The following is a 19,005-nucleotide window of genomic DNA, read 5'->3' on the forward strand; positions in this document are numbered from 1 at the left end:
TGCAATAAGAAATACAATTTTAATAAACTATGATTAAGGCATATGTCACTTGATGATGTTTCTAAAAAATATATATAATTCTTCTTGGCTCCAGAGCAAATGCTCATTAAAATACACAGAGAAGTAAATTGTTTCTCTTGTATTCAGTACAGTTAATTTTCATACTTTAAATCTCAATGAAATCTCACTTCCTTCCCCACATTCCTTGCTGTTGATACAGTGTTTCCTTTAATGATTCCACAGAACCCTGAATCTATCCCAAAGGAAGCTCTTATTAAACTCTACTTAGTAAACTATGTGTTTGTTTCTGCCAAGATTTTTGTTTTCTAGGAAGGCATCATTTCAATCATTTTGTATTGTATATCCTGAATATAAACAACTGTGTGTAGATAGAGTGAGTCTCTTACATATGCAGACATTTGGATCAAAATAAAAAAAAACATTCTACTCATCTCAACCTTTGGGGAATTTAATCCATTTTCATTTAAAGTAATTATATTCCTTGAGTTTGTGACTGAAACTAATTTGGACATGCCTACAGTGAAAGGGCAGAAGTCTGTTAAAATAATGATCATGGGATTGTGAGCTAAACAATCCCAGAGATCACACAGAACAAGAAGACATCAGTGTTCCAGAAAGTCAGAGAGTAGAATCCTTGTTCTACACCTGGGCATCCAGTAGGGATCTCAGAGGTATAATAAAAGCTACTTTAGACTCACGTAGTTTGAAAACAAGTCACAGAAGAAGCTAGTTGATTCTTGTTTAAAACATTTAACATTCTTTTAGGAAGACAACAGAAAATTGCAGCACTCATTATTCTGTATTTCTTCACAGTATTTAGCATATAGTCACAAATACTAGACAAATGCAAAAGCAGGAACATGTGACCCCCCCCCCACCCAGGAGATAATTAAAACAGATCCTGAAATGTCAGTGAATATATAATTAACAGGCAATGACTTTAAAACATATTATAAATATGTTCCATATACTGAATCATTTAATAAAAACACTAAACTGAGGAACAAAATATTTATTGAATGAGCATAACAGCATAGTGTACTGAAAAAGAAATGATAGCTACAGCTAAACACATCACAATAATGGTACTCATAAAGCCAAAATACTGAATAAACACCATGAAAATAGTTTCATTGATCTGTAGAACAATAGAAACCTAAATGCTGTATATTCAAATAGGAAAATGGAAAAAAGAAAATACATATGACTGAAAAACCAATGAGAGATATATTGGCCAGAATTTTTCCAAACTTTAAAAAAGATAATCCTAAGATATACAGAGCTAAAATAATTCTAAGCAAGATAAACAGAAAGGAAATTACACCAAGGCATGTCATATTAGGTTTCTGAAAATAAAAGCATTAATAACATAGAAATGAACAATATAGATGAAGATGAAAGATACATAAGAGTTATCACTGATCTTTTTACAGAAACAACATACCATAAAACATTGTTTTGTGTCAACCTATAATTATATATCCATCAAAAACATTCTTGGTTAATGAATGCTATGTTATCAAACATTGCATAATCTTTTTCTACAAAGTCATTTTTTCATTTACTCATACACTGTGTGTGTGTAACATACCTAATACATGCATTAAATTGTGTAACTGAGATACTGACAGAAATATATTTATTTTTCCCAATGTTTAGTGATATAAATACCACTAAATATATATATATATATATATATATATATATATATCACTACAAATATATAAAGATATAAATAAACTAATTTTACAGTTTATTCAATTAGACCAGGGCATGAAATATTTTGAGTTTTCCTAATGGGACATTTGGAGAATAATTAACAGATATTCAAGGCACTCTCCCTAAGGTAATTATGTTCACTGTGTTTTTTTTTTTTTTTTTTAATCTTTGAATCAGTTCAAAGTTTAAAAAAAAAATGAGTCTCAAAGGGATAGAAATACACTTAAAAACATTCTGCAATAGACAAGGAGGACTGAAACAGTAGAAAGTCAATGCAAATTCTCCAGTAAGGTAAGTAGAAAACACTGGTCTGCAAATTTCTCAGGGCATACAGCTTAAACCCAATCATCACCAAAGATCTTGAAGGCATTATGCTCTGCAAAACTGTCTCTTTCCTTTCAGTATACTTTTCCAATCAACAAGATTAATGTATGGGACAGACATTTTGTATGGACTCTGAAGCAATGCATTTAGACTATCTTAATTTTCCAAATGAACTTAAAGCTGTGCCACCTATTTTAAGAAGGATATTTTTCTATCCTTGCTTACTGGGTGCCTCCCTTTCTCCATTTTTCATTGCCTATGTACTCAAGATGACAATGGTAGAACAGAAAAATGCCATGTTTATGAGAATATATTCTGAAGAAAGTTACTTTTATTTGCATTCTAATTCTGCCAGTTATTGTCTGGGTGATCTTGACTAAGTTATTTTATTCTTGACATGTAAATGGATTATGCTAATATAGTTGACCCTTGAGCAACATGTTTTGGACTATATGGGTCCACTTATATGCGTGTGTATATATATATATATATATTTTTTTTTTTTTCTTCCCCTCAGCACTTACACCACTGTGTTTATCAGTGATGGTTGGCCAAATCTACAGATAGAGTATCCCCAGTGGATAAGGAAGGTGGGCTATGGGACTTCAGCATCTGTAGATTTTGTTATCCTCAGTGGATTCTCCAACAAATTCCCCACAAGTACCAGGGGCAACTGTTGTTTACTTTCTAGAGTTATTGTGTGGATCGTGTGAATTAATACATGGAAAGTTCCTGGTAAACTATCAGTTCCCTATCAGTGCTTGGTATTCATTTACATTCTTCTTTCCAGTGGATCTATTTACATGGGTCTCCATAAATAACCAGATTCATAATTAATCAGAATGATCAAGCCCACCCCTCCTTTTTTTTTTTTTCAGAAGAGGGGTGTGTGTGATTGGAAGACTATTAGAGGTGATTCAATTGTCAGAAACAATCACTATGGCAAATTAGGATTAATATATTAATAGCAAAATTTGAAAATTAAAACATTATGGCATTTCATTTTGTATTGGATAAACAAGCTGAGTTTATAGTAAATGAAAAGTATTGAAATTTATGTTTAATTTTCAGGTTTTCTACTCACCATGTAATTCATCATTCTACCAACAGAGAATCTTTTTATTATGCCTTGCAACTTTGAACAGATAAGATGATTGTCAATAGTATAAGGTTTATTGTTTGAGTGTAGATGTTTGTTTTTAAAATTATCTGAAGATTTTTTAAAAGTTCAAATATAATAGACAGATCTTTTGGTGTATTTAAAAAGACCATGTAAAAACAAGTAGGCCATAGAAGCTGTATCAAAGCAATCATTTCAAAATGTCTTGTCCCTTTAAAGTAAAATTTCCCAAAGTTTCAATGAATGTGCTTTGTGTTGGTCTCAGCCTGTTGATAGTGATTCTTTCAACTAGGACTGCCTGTGGTCACTCAAGTGGCCCCTATTATTGTGGTGAGCTGCACAGACATGTCCCTGGTCAGAGCCAGTGCTGTGGTTGGAAAATCACTTGTGATTCTTTTATGATTACAAGGTGCACCCCACCAACAAGTTTCAGGTAACTGAAAAACAAGTCTTGTTATTCACATTCGAGAGGGTACATGGCACACCCAAGGCCACACAGAGAGGTTAAGGGGAGAAAGAAAGAAAGAGTGAGAGTAAGAGAGGACAACATGGTTCTGCCTTTATTGTGATCAAGGGTGGGGTGCCTACATTAAATTATTATTGGTTAATTTAAAACTTAAGAACAGAAAGTATAAAATTCAGAAAGGGAAAAGTAGGATCAATCAAGCTGGCAGTTACTTATATCATTCAGGGCTTTATAAAAGGGAAATTTCATGGATAGGACAACCCAGCTACTTATCTAATTGTTTAGCTAGAAATATGTTTGTTTTTTTTTTAACTTTTATTTTATTTTTAAACTTTACAATGTTGTATTAGTTTTGCCAAATATCGAAATGAATCTGCCACAGGTATACCCGCGTTCCCCATCCTGAACCCTCCTCCCTCCTCCCTCCCCTACCCTCCCTCTGGGTCGTCCCAGTGCACCAGCCCCAAGCATCCAGTACCGTGCATCGAACCTGGACTGGCAACTCGTTTCATACATGATATTATACATGTTTCAATGCTATTCTCCCAAATCTCCCCACCCTCTCCCTCTCCCACAGAGTCCATAAGACTGATCTATACATTGGTGTCTCTTTTGCTGTCTCGTACACAGGGTTATTGTTACCATCTTTCTAAATTCCATATATATGTGTTAGTATACTGTATTGGTGTTTTTCTTTCTGGCTTACTTCACTCTGTATAATAGGTTCCAGTTGAGATGAATATACTTGAAATCTATTGTCTCAACAATGAAAAGGTTAATATCAGAACTTACATAACAATTTATAAAGCTGATCTTTAGGCACTTACATTGAAATGTGAATATAGGTGGGTGTAGTTTTGACCTGATGGGAAGATGAATCTGTATTTATAATTTTAGATAAAGAAAATGACTCACATATCATGTATTAAATTCTCCTAGATGATACCACTGAAAATATAAAGTATTGATTTTATACCCAGGTAACCAGGATGGACACCATGGAGAAACACAATCATACTGACATGCACAAGATGACTGAATTTGTCCTCACAGGGATCACAGACAATCCTGAGCAGTAGGTGCCTCTCTTTGGAATCTTCCCGGTCATCTACTTGGTCACAGTGAGAGACAATCTGGGCGTGGTTATCCTGACCCATTTGGACTCCAAGCTACATACTCCTATGTACTTTTTCCTTAGACATTTGTCAATTACTGATCTTGGTTACTCCACTGTCATTGGCCCAAAAATGACGGTCAACTTTGTGGTGCACAAAAATATGATTTCCTACAATTGTGTGCCACCTAACTGGCGTTCATTGAGATTTTTATTATCACTGAACTCTTCATTCTATCAGCAGTGGCCTATGACCAGTATGTAGCCATCTGCAAACCTCTTCTCTACATGGTCATCATGGCACAGAGAGTGTGTTTTGGGCTGGTACTTACTCCCTAATTCTACAGCACTTTCATGTCACTATTTCTCACTGTTAAAGTAATTAAATTGTCCTTCTGTGGCTCTAATGTCATCAGTTATTTTTACTGTGACTCTGTCCCTCTGATATCTCTGCTTTGTTCTGACACACATGAGTTAGAATTGATCATCTTGATCTTTTCAGGCTTCAGTTTGCTCTTTTCCCTCTTGATTGTTCTTGTATCATACATGTTCATTCTCGTGACCATTCTCAGAATGATCTCAACCAAGGGGAGATACACAATTAAAATAAATAAATTTATTAAAAAAAAAAAGCCTTCTCCACCTGTAGTTCCCATCTGACAGCAGTGGTCGTGTTCTGTGGAACATTATTGTTTATGTACCTGCAAGCCAAGTCCAGCCATACATTTGCTGTTGATAAAATGGCTTCTGTGATTTACATCTTGGTGATCACTATGCTCAACCTGTTGATCTATGGCCTAAGGAACAAAGATGTAGAAGACACTCTGAGGAGAACTTTCATTAATCAATGCAAAATTCCCAACTAATATCTTAATACAAGTTGCAAATGTGGGTCCAAAATCATTGTATAATGCTCTGTCAGTCCAACGAAAGCATGAAAAATAAAAAATGTTTACCACATTGTTTTGTATTTTTCAGGATAAAATGCTTCCTTTCATATATCCCAGTACTCTTCTCCACTTTAACTGAATAAGCATAGTTCAGTTCAGTCGCTCAGTCGTGTCCAACTCTTTGCAACCCCGTGAATCGCAGCACGCCAGACCTCCCTGTCCATCACCAACACCCAGAGTTCACTCAAACTCATGTCCATAGAGTCGATAATGCCATCCAGCCATCTCATCCTCTGTTGTCCCCTTCTCCTTTTGCCCCCAATCCCTCCCAGCATCAGAGTCTTTTCCAATGAGTCAACTCTTCACACGAGGTGGCCAAAGAATTAGAATTGCAGCTTCAGAATCAGTCCTTCCAATGAACACCCAGGACTGATCTCCTTTCGAATGGACTGGTTGGATGTCCTTGTAGTCCAAGGGACTCCAAGAGTCTTCTCCAACACCACAGCTCAAAAGCACCAATTCTTTGGCGTTCAGCTTTCTTCACAGTCCAACTCTCAAATCCATACATGACCACAGGAAAAACCATAGCCTTGACTAGACAGACCTTTGTTGGCAAAGTAATGTCTCTGATTTTTAGTATGCTATCTAAATTGGTCATAACTTTCCTTTCAAGAAGTAAGCATCTTTTAATTTCATGGCTGCAATCACCATCTGCAGTGATTTTGGAGCCCCCCCCCCCAAAAAAAAAAAATTAAGTCTGACACTGTTTCCACTGTTTCCCCATCTATTTTCAATGAAATGATGGGACCAGATGCCATGATCTTAGTTTTCTGAATATTGAGCTTTAGGCCAACTCTTTCACTCTCCTCTTTCACTTTCATCAAGAGGCTTTTTAGTTCCTCTTTACTTTCTCCCATCAGGGTAGTGGCATCTGCATATCTGAGGCTATTGATATTTCTCCCGGCAATCTTGATTCCAGCTTAATAGTCTGGAATAGCTTCTTCCAGCCCAGCATTTCTCATGATGTACTCTGCATATAAGTTAAATAAGCAGGGTGACAATATACACCCTTGGCGTACTCCTTTTCCTATTTGAAACCAGTCTGTTGTTCCATGTCCAGTTCTAACTGTTGCTTCCTTACCTGCATATAGGTTTCTCAAGAGGCAGGTCGGGTGGTCTGGTATTCCCATATCTTTCAGAATTTTCCACAGTTTATTGTGATCCACACAGTCAAAGGCTTTGGCATAGTAGTCAGATGATTAAGTCTCAAGTGATTTTCAAGATCATATTGGAACCTATATTATTTAGAAATAAGGCAAATCATACCAAATTTTTGGTCAAATTCAGACTTGCATAGGTTAATATGTGTTTATTAGTCAAAATGGAGTACAATGGACCAAAAATTAGTAATATATATGTTAAAGCAGGCACTGTACTAAAGGTAAAGAATATTAAGCCATGAATGATGTGTAGATTAGACTAGAGGCAAGAAAGTAAATAAGTTTATCATTATACCTGAACAAGTTATTTCAAGAACATATGATATATATAAAATAAAGTATGTCTCTAATTAAATTTTCAGTCAGATTGAGTTAATATTTTCTATCTCAAGTATACAGTGGGGATTTGGGAAGATATTCAAATTAAGAACCATGAGAAGACTTCTGGCTAACTCTGAGTCTCCCTTTACAGAGTCACACAGTGTAGTTAGTTTGGGTTTATGCTAGTCTCCTGATAAACAAGTTTATTTAGTATTAGCAGATTCAAGAAAAATGAGTTATCTCATCATTTATTTGTTGTTGTTATTTTTCAACCACTAAGTTGTGTCTGAATCTTTGCCACTCCATGGACTGCAACACACCATATCACCCTATCCCTCACTATCTCCCAGAGTTTGCCCAAGTTCGTGTCCATTGAGTCAGTAATGCTATCCTACCATCACATCCTCTGCCACCCTCCACTCTTTTTGCCTTCAATCTTTCCCAGCATCAGGGTCTTTTCCATTGAGTCAGCTCTTCACATCAGTTGGCCAAAGTATTGGAGCTTCAGCTTCAGCATCAGTCCTTCCACTGAATGTTCAGGGTTTATTTCCTTTAGGATTGACTGGTTTGATCTCCTTGCAGCCCTAAGGACACTCAAAAATCTTTTCCAGCACCACAATCTTGAAAGAATCAATTCTTTGGTGCTCAGCCTTCTTTATGGTCCAACTCTCACAACCATACATGACTACATACATATAGCTTTAACTATATGGACCTTTGTCAGTAAAGTCATGTCTTTGCTTTTTAATACACTGTCTAGGTTTGTCATAGTTTTTCTTCCAAAGAGCAAACATCTTTTTATTTCATGGCTGAAGCCACTGTCCACAGTGATTTTGGAGCCCAATAAAAGAAAATGTGTCACTGTTTCTACTTTTTCTTCTAGTTGCCATGAAGTGATGGCACTGGATGCCATGATTTTTATTTTTTGAATGTTGAGTTTTAAACCAGCTTTTTCACTCTCTTCTTTCATCCTCATCAAGAGGTTCTTTAGTTCTTCTTTGCTTTCTGCCATTAGAGTGGTGTCATCTGCTTATCTGAGGTTGTTATTTCTCCCAGCAATCTTGATTTCAGCTTGGCATTTCACTTGATGTTCTCTGCATATACATTAAATAAATAGGATGACAATATTCAGCCTTGTTGTACCTCTTCCCCAAAAGTGATCCTATCAGTTGTTCCATGTAAGGTTCTAACTGTTGCTTGTTAACTCTCATACAGGTTTCTAAGGAGACTGGTCAAGTGGTCTGGCATTATCATATCTTTAAAATTTTTCCACAATTTTTTGTGATCCACACAGTCAAAGGCTTTCACTTAATCAGTGAAGCAGAAATAGGTGTTTTTTTCCAGAATTTCCCTTGGCAATTTGATCTTTTGTTTCTCTGCCTTTTCTAAACCCAGTTTGTAATCTGAACATTCTTGATTCAAGTACTGCTGAAGCCTAGCTTGAAGGATTGTGTGTATACAGTCATTGACTAAAGTGACATAAATATTTTGAAAATTCATAGCAATGACAACCTAGGTTAGAGACATCTGATACACTCTAGGGTTAATTTGCTTTCTTCATCAGCTTTATACACAGATCAGGTATTTTGCATGAACTCTGTGCTAACAAAATGCTTCATCTTTTATATTTACTCATGGCTTCCCCAGTAGCTCATGGTAGAGAATTAGCCTGCAATGCGGGAGAACTGGGTTCAATCCCTTGGTGGGGAAAATCCCCTGGAGAAGGGAAGGGCTATCCACTCCAGTATTCCTGCTTGGAGATTTCCATGGATAGAGGAGCCTGGCGAGCTACAGTCCATGGTGTTGAAAAGAGTCAGACATGACTGAACGACTAACACTCAGCAAATGAACAGATTCCTTATACATTAGTGTTACCCTAGTTGTTTGAATAGACAATTTTTAGATTTTTAAAAGGTTATAAACACTACCCCAGTCATTTTGATTCAGTCTAGCATTCAAACTGAAAATTTTGGGGAATTAAATAAAAGTATGAATCAGAGTCTCTTTATCTTAGACGCATGTATTTTATTTACTTGTCCCTCCTTTAATGTACTGTGATTTACTTTATTAAGAACGTGTTACCATAAAAGGAAAAAATAAAAAACTATACCTGTGATATAATGGATGTTAATTAGGTGATTATGATAATGTTTTACCTTTATACATGTATATCAGAATATCATATTTGCACACTGGAAATATATACAAATTTTATTTATTAATTTTAACATTATAAAGATAGAAAAATTTACCTCTTAAAATAAATCAATGAAATAAATGATAGCAAATTAAATTAAAAAACACATATTGTCTTCTCCAAGAACATCAATTTTACTTGCTACAGTACCTTTGGATCCTGTCGGTAAATATATTTATTGTCATGAGTACATTTTATTTTCTAGAGTAACACTTTATAGTGTACTGTAGACAATTTTGGTCACATATTTTCTTCAAATTATATAATTTCCTTTACTTTTCACAATCCATTATTGAAGTTAAATAATATTAAAAGCATCTTAAGTTTCATCCATATAAGAAAGCCTTAAAAAAACCATGATGCATTCTATTTCCTGCAATTTACTATCCTAATTTGAGAATGCATCACATTATCCTTTTTAGTTAATACAAATTTCTTTTTAAATTTTTTTATTGAAAGTTAATACAGTGATACATGGCAATTAGTAAAGTGATACATGATACAATACTATTATGATAATATTAAATTAACACCTTGAATTGACTTCAGAAGAACAGACTTCAAGAAGCAAGATTTCTATAGCAAGACCCTCAGAATAATTATGTTTGTTCAGACTGTGACACTTTATCACAGCATGCAACTGTGGAGAATACATTGGTCTCTTTTCATTTGGCTAATCTTTGACTGATGTGCTGGGAGCCGGCATATTGCATATTGAGTGCATATTGCATATTGAGTGCAGCACTTTCCACAGCATCATCTTTCAGGATCTGGAATAGCTCAACTGGAATTCTATCACTGCTGGTAGCCAGCGTGAGGAACTCTGCCCATGACAAAGGTCATGAGGAAGGAGGCTTGGCATACGCAAAGGCAGGATCAAGCCTCAGGAGTCCCCCATCTACCCCCAAAACCAGAGTCTGCCTACTTTCTGCTTTGTGCTTTCACCTACACCTCTGACTTTACGGGGGGCTGTCCCCCACTACCTCTCTCGGAAAAAAAGAGTTAGCTTACAGCTCCAGTTAATAATTCCTGGGTGTGACAGTGTTTAACCTACAAACTCCTTTGGAAATCCTCTAGCCTGCCTGAATAGGTTTTTCCGGCCATACGTGATTGTTCAGAGCCTCCCAACTGTGAGAGGCAGGAGATGTTCTAAACTGTCTAAACACAGATTCTTTTGAGTAGTTAAAAGATTGATTAGAAATTGTATTGGTGAAGGGATTTTCACTTGTTGGGCCAATGTTTGCTGCTAACTTTCCATATCCCTTACCTACTGTGTCCCTGGCAGTGTATTGATTAATATAATTGGTGTAAGTCGTAGCTTTAATGTTTGTAACCTTGGACCCTTGAGTTAATTCTTTTTCTTGTTATAGCCCACCACACCTTTGCTCTGTAGGAATGCAACTTTATCTAATGCTTTTGGAGGGTGGCTCCTGACCAATCACCTTTAGAGAAAAATAAGTTTTCTGAAGAAAAGGTCTTAAAATGTTAACAGGCCTCCGGGCCAGAAGATGATGCAAATCACCTAAGCTTTTGCATATGATAAGTTTGCAGGAAGAAAGCCTGGCTTGCTGCAAGACTCTACCCCTTCCCCCATTATCCTCTATGCATAACTTAAGGTATAAAAACTACTTTGGAAAATAAAGTGCGGGCCTTGTTCACCGAAACTTGGTCTCCCCATGTCATTCTTTCTCTTACCTTCTGGCTGAATTATTCAGCCTCTTTTCTCCACTGAATTTCCTCACTGAGCTATCCTTATTCCATTACTCTTTATATCCTTAATTAAAGTTTAATTAAGCAGTTGTTTCCTGATCCTCGCCGATGCCGTCCTCGCTTCGAATTCCCTGGATCCACCGGGGCTGGACCCCGGCACTGATGGACCTAGTTTTTTGCAGATTTTTATTTCTTTGCCACTATAAAAAGTGCTGTAATAAATAGCTTTGTCCTTATAACATGATACATTATTGCTTTTTGTTTATAAAATAGATTCAATAGGGTTCTTCCACATTCTAACTGTGTTGTTGGTAAATTATTTACCTATTTGCATAATAATTTAGAATAAAAAGCAAAATGCTCATAAAAAATACTATGCTTTGTGATAGAGTGTGGAGCAATTCACTGTAAAGAGACATTGAGGAACATTTCAGGATGGTGGAAATTCTCTTATTGGGAGCAGTGGTAGCAAGTCATCATTTTTCAAGATCAGACACACATGGTTCACATTTTTTATATTTTACTGTGCCTAAAATATACCATATTAATGTCCTTAAAATGCAATATGACCTTTTCAATACTATTTTTACTTTTTTAGACACTTTTCTAGAATTTTTATATAATCCATATAGACAAAGATTCAAATGATATATAAAAGTATATTAGATATATATCTATAACTCATTGCATAAACTTCCAAACTATATACATAGTTTGCAGTATTTCTCTATACTGATAATACTCTCATGATGATAGTTAATACCTTGAATTGTCTTCATCAGAACAGACTTCAAGAAGCAAGGTTTCTACAGAAGGAGCCTCAGAATAATTATGTTTTTCAGATTGTGAAATTTTGCCATTATTGGGCCAGGCATAACCTCTTGTATTTATTTATTTTTTCTTCCAAGATGTAATGGGTAGAATTGTGTCCTACCAAAATTTGTATGTTGAAGCCTCAATTCACAGTATCTCAGAATCTAAGTGTATGTGGAGATAAGGCTTTTTAAAGAAGTAATTGGTTAAAACAAGTTATTAAAGTGAGCCCTAATCCAATATCATAGGTGTCCTTATAAGAAGAGGCTAAAACACATAGAGAGACACCAGACACTTTGATGTACCCCAAACCGAGTGACAATCACATGAAGATACAGAAAGAAGGGGACCATCTATATGCAAGCTAAGGAGAGAGGCCCCAGAAGAAATCAAATTTGCTAACCTCCTACTCACAGACTTTTTAAAATTTAGTTTAAGATTTTTTTATATGTGTGCTTATTTGCTCAGTTGTGCCTGACTCTTTGTGACCATTTGGACTGTAGTCTTCCAGGCTCCACTGTCCGTGGGATGTTTTAGGCAAGAATTCTGGAGTGGGTTGCCATTTTCCTCCTCCAGGAATCTTCTGACCCAGAGATTGAACTCGTACTTCCTGTATCGGCAAGAGATTATTTGCCTGCTGAGCCATCAGGGAAGCCCTTTTTGATATGGACTGCTTTTAAACTCTTTATTGAATTTGTTACAACATTGCTTCCATTTTATGTTTTGCTTTTTTTGGCCCATAGGCATGTGGGATCTTAACTCCCTGACCATGGATCAAACCCACACCCACTGTGTGTGAAGTCTTAACCAGTGGACCACTAGGGAAGCCCCTTGATCATGGGCTTTTAGACTTCAGAACTGAGAACACATATTTCTTTATTTATTACTTTACAATATTGTATTGGTTTTGCCATACATCAACATGCATCCTTTTATTTAAAGAAACCTGTTTTTGGTATTTTTGTTACAGCTGCTCAAGCAAATGAATACATTTTTCATGTTTATTTATTTAATCAACGAAGTCGGCTTCCCAGTGGCTCACTTGGAAAGAATCCACCTGTAATACAGGAGACAAAAGTTTGAGCCCTGGATCGGAAAGATCTCCTAGAGAAGGAAATGGCAACCCACTCCAGTATTCTTTTTTGGGAAATCTCATTGACAGAGGAGCATGGCAGGTTACAGTCCATTGGGTCACAAAAGAGTTGGACATGACTTAGTAACTAAACAACAACAAAATCTTACTAGATAACCATCTCAATGTATTTAACATGAATCTCTTTTCTTGTGTTCATTCAAAATATACATGATTTGTCCATGTGCCTGTATCTATACTTTATATAAATCACATTTTGCCATTTACTCCAACTTCCAGCTTTAAATCTAAGGCCTAAAGGGGAAAATTATATGATTATTAAAAAAAAAATGTTCTTGCAAAGAGAACTTAAGCCCCAAAGGTGATCATTTCTCCAGGGCATTTTTGTTTCTACTTGATTCTCTTACTCTTTAAATGCAGGAAAATATATATCTAAAATATTTAGTATTTAAAAATTGTGTGATAGGAAATTTATAGACATTATATAAAGGCTTTAGTTTCAAATACTATGTTTGATCCTTATCTAGAATTTATCTTCTACATTTTTTTCACCTGAAATATAATTATAAACAATTGATTAAAATAATATATTTAATAGAGAAGATTTTTTGGAGGACATAGCCTCACCTTTAATATTCAATTTATCCCATTCTTGAAATAACGACTGTGCTAAATTGCATTCTTTGAAGTAAAATTAGAAAACAGAAAGAATATCATATAAAAACAAAATGTGTACATGGAATTTGTTTTTATTTCATTGTTAGGCCCCTGGATTCTAGCTGTTTGGTTTGCATTTTTGCAGTAATGAGTAGCTGAATGCAATGAAGTTACTTTGATAGATACACTTTAATCAGATGTCATGTGCCAGGAGCCAGCGTGAGGAACTCTGCCCATGGCAAAGGTCATGAGGAAGGAGGCTCAGCATACTCAAAGGCGGGATCGAGCCTCAGGAGTCCCCCTGAAAATTCTCAAGCATCTACCCCCAAAACCAGAGTCTGCTTACTTTACTGCTTTGTGCTCTCACCTACACCTCTGACTTTACGGGGGGCTGTCCCCCACCACCTCTCTATGAAAAAGAGTTAACTTACAGCTCCAGTTAATAAAGTTCCTGGGTGTGACAAGAGTGTTTCAACCTACAAACTCCTTTGGAAGTCCTCTAGCCTGCCTGAATAGGTTCTTCTGGCCACACGTGATTGTTCAGAGCCTCCCAACCGTGAGAGGCATGAGATGTTCTAAACTGTCTGAATACAGATTCTTTTGAGCAGTTAAAAGATTGATTAGAAATTGTATTGGTGAAGGGTTTTTCACTTGTTGGGCCAATGTTTGCTGCTAACTTTCCATATCCCTTACCTACTGTGTCCCTGGCAGTGTATTGATTAATATAATTGGTGAATAGGAATGTAAGTAGTAGCTTTAATGTTTGTAACCTTGGACCCTTGAGTTAATTCTTTTTCTTGTTATAGCCCACCACACCTTTGCCCTATAGGAATGCAACTTTATCTAATGCTTTTGGAGGGTGGCGCCCGATTAATCACCTTTAGAGAAAAATAAGTTTTCTGAGGAAAGGGTCTTAAAATGTTAATAGGCCTCCAGGCCAGAAGATGATGTAAATCACCTAAATTTTGCATATGATAAGTTTGCAGGAAGAAAGCCTGGCTTACTGCTGACTCTACCCCTTCCCCCATTATCCTCTATGCACAACTTAAGGTACAAAAACTACTTTGGAAAATAAAGTGTGGGCCTTGTTCACCGAAACTTGGTCTCCCCATGTCATTCTTTCTCTCACCTTCTGGCTGAATTCCCATCTGGGCGGGGGCGGGGGGGGGGAGGCGGCGGCGCTGGGAGGCTCATCAAGCCTACTAATTTTACCTGGGCTTCTAAGATCTGACCAGGGAGGCCTTAGTGTCTCCTCTCCTTCGGGAGAACGGGAGGACACCTGCGGCCTACGTAGGTGACGTAAATTCCTTGCTTTGGTATTTTATTAGCTTTCCACATAAACCAAGTTATTCAGCCTCTTTTCTCCACCAAATTTCCTCACTAAGTTATCCTTATTTCACCACTTTTTATATCCTTCAGATCAGATCAGATCAGATCAGTCACTCAGTTGTGTCCGACTCTTTGCAACCCCATGAATTGCAGCATGCCAGGCCTCCCTGTCCATCACCAACTCCCGGAGTTCACTGAGATTCACGTCCATTGAGTCAGTGATGCCATCCAGCCATTTCATCCTCTGTCGTCCCTGTCTCCTCTTGCCCCCAATCCCTCCCAGCATCAGAGTCTTTTCCAATGAGTCAACTCTTAGCATGAGGCGGCCCAAGTACTGGAGTTTCAGCTTTAGCATCACTCCTTCCAAAGAAATCCCAGGGCTGATCTCCTTCAGAATGGACTGGTTGGATCTCCTTGCAGTCCAAGGGACTCTCAAGAGTCTTCTCCAACACCACAGTTCAAAAGCACCAATTCTTCGGCGCTCAGCTTTCTACACAGTCCAACTCTCACATCCATACATGACAATAGGAAAAACCATAGCCTTGACTAGACGAACCTTTGTTGGCAAAGTAATGTCTCTGCTTTTCAATATGCTATCTAGGTTGGTCATAACTTTCCTTCCAAGGAGTAAGCATCTTTTAATTTCATGGCTGCAATCACCATCTGCAGTGATTTTGGAGCCCCCCAAAATAAAGTCTGACACTGTTTCCACTGTTTCCCCATCTATTTCCCATGAAGTAATGGGACCGGTTGCCATGATCTTCATTTTCTGAATGTTGAGCTTTAAGCCAACTGTTTCACTCTCCTCTTTCACTTTCATCAAGAGGCTTTTTAGTTCCTCTTAACTTTCTGACATAAGGGTGGTGTCATCTGCATATCTGAGGTTATTGATATTTCTCTCGGCAATCTTGATTCCAGCTTGTGTTTATTCCAGTCCAGCGTTTCTCATGATGTACTCTGCATATAAGTTAAATAAACAGGTTGACAATATACAGTCTTGACGTACTCCTTTTCTTATTTGGAACCAGTCTGTTGTTCCATGTCCAGTTCTAACTGTTGCTTCCTGACCGGCATACAAATTTCTCAAGAGGCAGATCAGGTGGTCTGGTATTCCCATCTCTTTCAGAATTTTCCACAGTTTATTGTGATCCACACAGTCAAATACTTTATTAATGTTTAATTAACCAATTGTTTCCTGATCCTCGCCGACACCATCCCTGCTTCGAATTCTCTGGATCCACCGAGGCTGGACTCCAGCAGTCATGGATTTGAACTCACTTCAGTAATATAGGTCATACTGCCACAAAAAAAAAAAAAAAAAGAAGAAGAAGACTGAAATGATGTCTGGTTGCATTCCTATGGAGAGATCTTATTAAAGAGCAAATCCCAAATCACATCTTCCCAAAGGATGCAAAAGATAATTTGTGGGTATTAGAATCACCTGGGTTTTACTTAGGTTCTCAAAGGGTTATAGAGACCCACCAACTGTCACTGACACAGCCACAAGAAATTCTCACTAAGAGGCTGAAACAGATGTGTCTTAGAGGTGGGTAGAAAATATTTATCTTACTTTGGTATAATGACCTTCAAAAGATTGAAATCTACACCTTAAAGTGCACCACTTAACTTTCATTTTGGAAGGCATCAGACATTATGTATGATCAAATAATATAATACTTAAGTAAAGCTTATTTCCAAGATTTATAGCATTTTTGGAGAAAACAAGTTATTAAAAACTATCCAGCTGTTTATATTTCAAACTTACAACTGATATTATTAGATATTGTATACTTATACCACTATTGAAACAATGAATTTTTGCTCACTGAGATTATTTATATCATAGTTTTGTTTCTGCAATACTAACTAAAGTGAAAAATTCATCTTTCACACACATACACACACACACACAAAAAAACTTGTGCAGGAAAACTGAGTACAGAATCACCCAAACTTTAAATGATGATTCTTTTAGAGGATACAATGATATACCACCAATTTTCTCAAGAAAATTTCCATTAACTCTGGTAATATATTCATACAATAGAGATAGACATATATATATATATATATATATATATATACACACACATAATATGTAACTAATGCTATAATAGTACATATTTAGATAAATTATCTATGTACAATAAAATTAATCTGACAACATTTTACTCAAGAAGTTTTCAGAAAAGAAGACTTCAGTTTGAAGAGACAGTGCATAAACAGGATTAAGACATTAAGAACTGCAGACCCCTAAATTTCTGGTTTGATAAGACAAGGCTTTCTGTAACATTTTTCAAGGAGAAACTGAAACCCAGGAAGAAATAGAATGTTCATTTACTGGGATGCTTTTAGTTCAAGTCACCCAAAATAAGATATCTGAAACAAATTTACTTAAAAAAAAAAAAAAAAAAAAAACCTGGTCTTATAATTTTATAATAAAATAACTTTCTAAATAAATGGAGAATATATATATATATATAATAATTATATATATAATTATTCTTCCTTAGTCATAAGCATTGTTGCTAATTTAAAGATAATTCCCCTTTCTTTTAGCCTTTCTGTTACTCATTATTGCTCATAAGAAGACTGAAAATGCCAAGAGTATGATCAGGAATGACATTTTTCAATACCACAATTTCAAGTTTTGTATCCTCATTCGAGGTTACATTCATTTGAAGTTTCTGGTATCATGGGGCAACTGCTGCAAATTATGAGCAATCTTCCTTTCAGATAATAAGGTACCTTTCACCAATCTATATATTTGAAGAATCAATATGAACATGGATACAAAAGGCCAGAGATCCTAATAAAATCTAAATTCCCTACTTTGGTGCATTATCTTCTGCCAGAAATGCTGTAACACTGCTTAACTTATTCTTAAAATTTTACTCCTCCCTCCCAGTTCCTACCCCTTTCCAATTATATAATTTCTATCCTTTCCAATCACATAATTAATTATCTTTACAACAGCAAGAATAATCTTTTTTTTTTAATTTAGAGCTGACCTTATTATTCACCTACACTAAAACCTATCAATTTTACAATTTACTAGAAAAAAAAATTCAAATATGTATTGTGACCTAAATTATCTGATTCTACTGATTTTATTTTCAAATTTTCAATGTATCCTGACATAAGGTAGTAAGACAAGAAAAATAATATCAGCCTGATTGTGGAATATATTGAAAATGAAGCTAGAGATACTTCAATTATTCTAAAAAGCAAAGTTTAGATTGCATGAATTAATAAAAAAAAAGTTGTGATACTGCCATTTGCCTACCAGCTAATCCGAGAATCATGACACAGCGACCATTAAGGATAACAGTTAATGACTGTGTTAATGACCCAGGGAAGTATAGACCTAAGAAAGAAAAAGAGGGAGTGCTTAGGATGGCAAAGTATTAAAAAAAATTGCCAAATACTTCAATGTGGAACCTTGAATAATAAAATTAAAGGATGAATAGATTGTGTATGATTTAAAATAGTTGTTTTTTGAAATGTAACTTTACAATTTAAGATACAGTATATAACCAGTGAGGCATTAGAGTTCAGCAGAAATAAAGAAGCTGATGTAACTTGGAAGTTTTTGTTTGGGATGATAGTTGATATGTTTGTCAAGGGAGACAACAGAGAGACTGACAATTGCATACAAAATATTAAAAAGTGTAAATATAGAGATTACAGGACCAAAAAAAAAAAAAAAGAGGTATGGTGGAGACAGGGTGAAAACAGAAACAATATTCTGTAGCTCAGTGTCTGAGGACAAAAACTAGAATCTCAAAATAGAGGGTTGTCCACAGTGTAAAATGATGCAGGTTGATTGAGGAACATATTAGAAAATTTTCTTACAACCTTTAACAAATAATTTTGAAATAAATGAAGAAAATATAGTATACCTATCAAGGTTGACATTGTCTTAAGTACCTGTAAGAATAATCACACCAAATGTGTCCCATACTTAAATATTAACTTGCCTGAATGTTTTTATAAAAGTCTCATAAGTAC

At 35.9% G+C, this 19,005-nt stretch overlaps 1 pseudogene; it reads left to right on the top strand.

Annotated features, from left to right (window-relative positions):
* Nucleotides 1-4,648: 4,648 nt before the first annotated feature.
* Nucleotides 4,649-5,630, top strand: LOC133233015 (olfactory receptor 8K1-like; annotated as a pseudogene).
* The last annotated feature ends 13,375 nt before the right edge of the window (nucleotides 5,631-19,005 follow it).

This window comes from Bos javanicus, chromosome 19, assembly GCF_032452875.1.
Source record: "Bos javanicus breed banteng chromosome 19, ARS-OSU_banteng_1.0, whole genome shotgun sequence".
In the NCBI taxonomy this organism is placed as follows: Eukaryota; Metazoa; Chordata; class Mammalia; order Artiodactyla; family Bovidae; genus Bos; species Bos javanicus.